General features: G+C 35.1%; 1 long non-coding RNA gene across 4 annotated transcripts in view; it reads right to left on the reverse strand.

The window, feature by feature from the left end:
* The window catches only part of LOC140639687 (uncharacterized), a 28,131-nt gene extending 23,260 nt beyond the window's left edge, over nucleotides 1-4,871 (reverse strand). For 2 of the 4 annotated variants that reach the window (XR_012036316.1, XR_012036322.1), the window contains exons 1-2: nucleotides 4,677-4,871; nucleotides 3,696-3,953 (exon numbers count right to left, since the gene is read on the reverse strand). This is a non-coding gene — a long non-coding RNA (uncharacterized lncRNA). Of the gene's footprint in view, nucleotides 1-450; nucleotides 554-3,638; nucleotides 3,954-4,676 lie in introns of all 4 variants that reach the window. The other 2 variants (XR_012036317.1, XR_012036321.1) reach the window with 2 other exon arrangements.
* Between the last annotated feature and the right edge of the window lie 2,024 nt (nucleotides 4,872-6,895).

Genomic DNA, 6,895 nt, shown 5'->3' on the forward strand with positions numbered 1-6,895 from the left:
ATCAAATAAATAAGAGGCTGAGAAGGGACAACTCCTCCTAATAATAGAATTTGAATTAATAAACACAGAATGACTGAGGGAAATTAAAAGCCTCCATTAGAAAACCACAGTAATAATTGCTGTGGTTAAGATTGATGGGTGAATGCTAAAATTGTTTGGCAAAGTATAAGAAGAGACAGATTTTTACATAGTCTCATCTCAGATTATATTTCTCAAAACAGTATTTACAAAGGGAAAATAGTGACTTTACAATGAAGAAACCTTCAGACACCACCTTATTTTAGTGATCAAGATTAATACCAATGGAAATGAGACATCACATGAGCCCCCTGATCATCATGCAGTAGAGAAGGTCCATTGTCCGTGATCTTCTTCCCCAACATGCATACCCTCAAGATCATTGTGAGGAAACATAATGCAAACCCAATTAAGGTACATTCTTCAAAATACCTTTCAAAGTGTCATCAAAACAGGGGAATAATGAAGAACTGTCAGACTTCTAGGAAAGACTGAGGATCATAAGAAATAAATGCAAGAGAATTCTTGGTTGATTCTAAAACAAAAAATGAACATTTGAAATACTGAATAAAATCATCTGAATAAAATCTGTATTTCAATGAATAGTATTTACTAATGTTATTTATTTATTTTTTTAGCTATATGAGATGTTGAGATTTAAGGAAGCATGGAGAAAGGTATATGGTACTCTGTTTATTATTTTTCAACTTTTCTGTAAGCCTAAGTTTTTTCAAAATAATTTGTTAAAAGATATTTAAAAAGTCCACCTCAGCTCCGTTTCTATCAACTCTATTCTTCCCTCATTCTCAGCTTTATGTTTATCGTTTCAGTGATGATTTATGCAAATGCAAAGAAATGTCAATGTATGCTTATTTTGCCTTTCTTACATGCCAGTAGCATACTATATATACAATCCTAAATATCAGTTTATTTACTTAAAATATATCCTAGAAATTGCTTCATTGAAGTCTTCTCATTCATTCTCACAATTGCATAGAATTCTACGGTGTGGATACACCATAGTTTATTCAAACAAAAATTTGGACTCGTGGGTAGCTCTAATCCTTTGGACTGTTGAGTTTCTAATCTAATAAAAATAATATGCTGTGGATAACCTTATATATAGTATATGTTATCTCATGCATGGGAAAGTATTTCTTTGGGATATATTTCCTGAATTAGGACTGCTGGATCAAAGAGTGAATACAACTGTAATTGTGGTGGATATTTCCACCCTCCTTAGCACAATGGTAGGATTATTTTTCATTCCCACCAAAAATATAATGGACACCTGTTTATTCATAGCTTCACTGTGAGGATCCTAAAATTTTCAAAGTATTTCGTGATAGGTCATTTTATTATTTTTCTAATAACATTATCATGTTACCATTCCTCTTACAGTTAAAGAAATTGGGTCCTAAAGAGACTGTCTTCCTCATATAAATAGCACCATTCAGTGATGAATCCATATATAGAGGTAGTCTTGTTGCTATGGAGTAAGGTGAACCAGGGCACTGCTTCATGTAAGCAAACTGGGTAGATATTGTATCAAATTACTTCACTGACAGAAACTGCCCATATAATGTCAAGGAACTCTCCAAATTTATTTATTTTCCTGTTCTTTTCATTTGTTTCTGTTATCACTTTATTAATTTTGTATTTACGTAGTCATTCCAGCCTGAATACCTAGAGTACCTATCAACTCAAAAATATAGTATCCACAACTTGAAACAGGCAGAATTAAATCCCGGCAGTAGGGGATCCCTGGGTGGCTCAGCGGTTTAGCACCTGCCTTTGGCCCAGGGTGTGATCCTGGAGACCTGGGATTGAGTCCTGTATCGGGCTCCCTGCATGGAGCCTGCTTCTTCCTCTGCCTGTGTCTCTGCCTCTCTCTCTCTCTCTCTCAATATGTGTGTGTCTTTCATGAATAAATAAAATCTTAAAAAAAAAATTCTGGCAGTAGAAGTCTAAATAGTGGTTACCCTTGTTTGAGTAATAATCGGCAGTGTGAAATAGGAAGTTTCCAGAATATTGGTAATGTTGTTTCTTTATTTTTATTTTTATTTTTTTAGTGTTCTGTTTCTCGAGCTGGATTCTATGTATGTGTTGTGTACCTTTTCTGTGTGTATCTTAGAATTCAATAAAATGTTTACAGAAAAATATTACATGGCTTAAACCCTTACCGGATAGTTTAACTGAACACCTGTCCATGTCCATGTCCTTTTCTTTACCTTAGTAAGTAATAAGAAGAGTGTTCTCATTCATTCTTCTCTATAGCAAAACCTTGGCACACAGGACTCCAGTGTGGCTCAGTGGTTGAACATCTGCCTTTGGCCCAGGTCATGATCCCAGAGTCCTGGGATCGAGTCCCACATCGGGCTCCCTACTAGAAGTCTGCTTCTCTCTCTGCCTATGTCTCTGTCTCTCTCTGTGTATCTCTTCTGAATAAAGAAATAAAATCTTAAAAAAAAAAAACACTTGGCACAAAAATAAAATTTACAAATTTAGATGTGCAAGAAATACCAATTTTTTGTATATAAGTTAGGTAGTGATTTGATTTCTTTTGATTCTAGGATGGTACAAGAATATGGAATACCAATTTGATACAGGAAAGTCATGTTAGGGTCCATGGGCTTCCTTCCATACATCTTGGTAACTACAGATATGCTCAGGGTTCACCTTACATAGCTCTTTGAAAGTAGGCTTCCGACAGAGTCTGTACAAAGAAATCTGTACCCAGACAGGTTGTCTTTAGTTACAACCTCCCTAAGTGTACCATATAGCCAGTCTTCTTTGAGTTTGGCAGTTTTCTTTCTGTGTTGTCCAGTGTATCAGTGTTCTCTAGAGAAACAGAACTAATAGGATATATTTATGACAGGAGATATATATTTATATAACTCTGTATAGATATAATAGTATAAGTATGTATGTATGTATGTATGTATCTATCTATCTATCTATCTATCTATCAACTATTTATCTATCTAGAGAAGAAAGACAGAGAGAGGGATCCCTGGGTGGTGCAGCGGTTTGGCGCCTGCCTTTGGCCCAGGGCGCGATCCTGGAGACCCGGGATCGAATCCCACATCAGGCTCCCGGTGCATGGAGCCTGCTTCTCCCTCTGCCTGTGTCTCTGCCTCTCTCTCTCTCTCTCTCTCTGTGACTATCATAAATAAATAAAAAAAAATTTAAAAAAAAAAAAAAAAGACAGAGAGAGAGGTTGAGATTTAATATGGGAGTTGGCTCACACAATTCAGGAGCCTGAGAAGTCCCATGACCTGCTCTCTGCAGGCTAGAGAACCAAGGAAGCCACTTATATAATTCAGTCCATACACAAAGGCCTGAGAACCAGAAGGTCTGAGAACCAGGAGTGCCCATGTCTGAAGACAGGAAAAAAATGGATGTCCCAGCAGCTCAAGAATAAAGAGCTTCCTATCTCACTCTGCCAATTATTACTCCACCTAAAGTAACCACTCTGCCTTTATTTCTATCCAGGCTCATAGGAAATTGAATGATGCCCATCTGCATTGGTAAGGGGGATCTTTTTCATTCGGGCCACCAATTCAAAAGCTAATCTGTTCAAGAACCTCTAACAGATGCACTCAGATATAATGTCTTACCAACTCTCAGATAACTGGGCATTTCTTAGCCCAGTTAAGTTGACACATAAAACTAACCATCACTTCCAGTATATTGGTCTGGGCTCTTCAATTTTTCAGGCCTGGGAAACTACTTTCTCCTTTCAAGTCTTAAAAATATCACCAGTTCTCTTGCTGTGCTTGTCCCCTAGGCCACCCTCACTCCAAAAGCCTTGAAATTCTCTCTTCATGCTTCTCACCAGCAAAGGATTCCATTGTCATAGGCTTTTAAAAATAAAAACTTAAATATCAGGAAAAGAACATGCCTTCAAGGGACACTACAAAGGTATCCAGCTCCTGTACAGAGATAAAAAAAAAAAATTAAGAGAAAGGGAAAACTGCATTAGAGGAAAAAAATTCAATAAATTACCTGTTATATATTTTCCAAAGAATCAAACTCTTATTTCAAGTACTACACTGGACCCTCTAACACACGTGAAATTAGCTATTTTTGTGCTTCTTAAACTATCAAGATTAAGAATATTGCATTTATCAGGACACTTCTGAAAGATTGTACTTTTTGTGATTGGAAAGAATATTTTGATAAGCTGTCTTCTTGCGGGGGAAATGGTGAGCAATGATTAAAAACTCAAAAGCCACCATAAAGTAACAAGAAACTACTTTCAAAAACAAATTGACTCAGTTATCTATAGAGAATATGTTTTAGGTACAAAGTAGTGGTTGCCCATAGCCTGATTAGATATTACTCAATGATGTTTCAGAACACATTGTAAAAGATCACACTTATACCTAATATTTTTGTGTCATTCTCCAGAGATTGAAGATAAAATCTTCCTTTCTCACAAGACTTTCCTAAATTTTCATTTAACATTTTAGAGATGTTGCAATGTAATTTTTAAAATACAGTTTAAGTCACTGCCATAACCTAAGCTGTATCTGTAAACACTACAATGAAACCACTATAGTTATTTAATACCATTAAAAGTCATGGTTTAAAGTTGGTTTCCTATATATTTATATGTCGAAGTAATGAAATCATGATAGTAAATTCACAATTACTTTTATAAATCCTGAAATAGAACTATTAGATTTTCTGATAGGAAAATCGGGTACTCAAGGTTCTCCTTTATGCTTCTTCGTTCTCCCTGTTTTGTTTGTTTTTCTCCAGGTTGTGTTTCTTAATGGTTGGAACAGTGGGGAGAGCAGGCGTAGTGGAGAGGGAGTAAAGAAGTGTGTGTGAAGGGGGAGCCTTCATTGTACAGAATGGTCATTAACTGTGATGCAAACGCCAATGTTTCCATGGAAACCTCTGTCCACTACAGAATATACTAGAGCAATTTTTGAACCATTTGTCCATTTGATTAATTATGTCTTTGTGCCGAAGGCAGCTTGGCTTGATTGTCTCATCATGTATTAGAGAAGCTACTGCTCTAACAAATGGGCCTATTGTTTTGGGCCTATTCATCTTGGTGCATCCCTGCGAGCTGATAGACATTTCAACAAAATGACTGTCCCTTAATGAGCTGCAGCCTGTCAGAATTGTTTAGGGCTTCATGTGAGGCACAGACTATGGTCATGACAGCCTCAGTTATTATGACAATGAGTAGGATGTCTATAAAAGAGTCTATATAAATACAATGACCCTCGTTTTGATATTACATAGTTGCTTTTTAATTATCAAACATATATATTATAGTCATAAAATACTCCTGAATTTTGTTCCAACATAAGCTGGAGAATTTTCTGACAAACTAAGTTAATGACCACCAAATCAAAAAGAGGAAAATATTTTTCATAATTTGATAGGATTGTTCTTGGCTTCCAATTATCTGAAAAATACTATGAATGCAATTATGGGAACTGGCTAATGGAAGCAAAACCAACATTTTTGTTATATTCTGATAATCATGTTGAATTTTTAGCACTCCTAAATGAGTAAAAGCTAATTTTACTTGTACAGATATTTCTTTAACAAAATAGCAAAACTAAACAAAACAAAAGCAATTCTTAAAAAAAAAACTGGGGGAAGATCCATAATATGTAAAGAAAAATAAATGTTTTTGGTAAATAGGACAAATAAAACATTTTTCTGGCACTCCCAAAACATATGAGATGGTTGAATAAATAACCTCCTCTGGTTTGAGAGTACACACCTGTTGATTTGCTCTAAAGACTTGGGATTATGATTATCCCAAAGACCAAATATCTTTCACAGGGATCAGTACTTAATAATGATGTGTTTTCTGTCCACAGTAAATTGTGATAATTCTGCTAAAAAAGAAAGAACATATTGGCAATTTTGATTTCATGTTTGCTCAAAGCAAGAGCAAATTCTCCTTCAGAACAGATGAATGCACTTTATAAGAGGGATGGTGTGCCAGTCACAGCCAGAGTCAACACGCCTGAAACATCCCCCTTGCCAAAAGTTAATTATGACACTTAAGAAAAGCTTCCTACATGTTTTTAAATTGTATATTTCAGTTTTGCTTCTCTAGCTCTTCTGTGCTGGGAGCAGTCATGGTCTATGCTCCATACAGAATCAATGATTAAGTGTCCCTAAAATTCACAGATGGAAATCACCATTCTGTAGCTACCAACAGCCACACTTAATCAGTTAATAACTGGGGATTAAACTTAATTCAGATTAATTTGTATTAGTATAGAGTTTGTAAATCAATTGCTTTCATATTAATTTACATGTTGTCTAGACATGACATCATGTTAATTCTTTGTGGTGGTTCAACTACTAATTACAGACTTTAAGGGTAACAGATGCAAACTTTTTGTTTAAAGCTTGAAACATAAATCAAGGTTATGGGGTGGTCCAGTTTATTGTAGGTTAAGATTTTTTTTTTTTTAAGTTGGTACAAAGCTACATATTAAAGTCTGGAATGGAAATAATTTAACCAGTTTAACATGGAAATGGCTTCTGATAAAGATGAAGAGGGAGAGATTTAATTGCTGGTAAGATAAATTTTAGAAAAACAAGAAAACTGTTAAAAATTAAATTAAAATGCCCCAAACTCAATCAGTATGTAAGAGACTAAAACATTATTAAAATGATTCTTATTTGCAGATTTCAGTTTGCGCTTCTACCTATTGTGTTCAGGGTCTAAACCTTACATAATAGAGTAACTGTTCTGTGGAAAGTGTTTATTTCATTCTGATAATTCATTTAATTTTAATATCTTTTGAACTTCTTGGAGTTTAATGATCTTAATTTTCTGAATACAGTAGGGAGTTGTGATAAAAAGTAAACCAACTAAAACAAATTGGAA

Source organism: Canis lupus, chromosome 1 (genome assembly GCF_048164855.1).
Source record: "Canis lupus baileyi chromosome 1, mCanLup2.hap1, whole genome shotgun sequence".
NCBI lineage: Eukaryota > Metazoa > Chordata > Mammalia > Carnivora > Canidae > Canis > Canis lupus.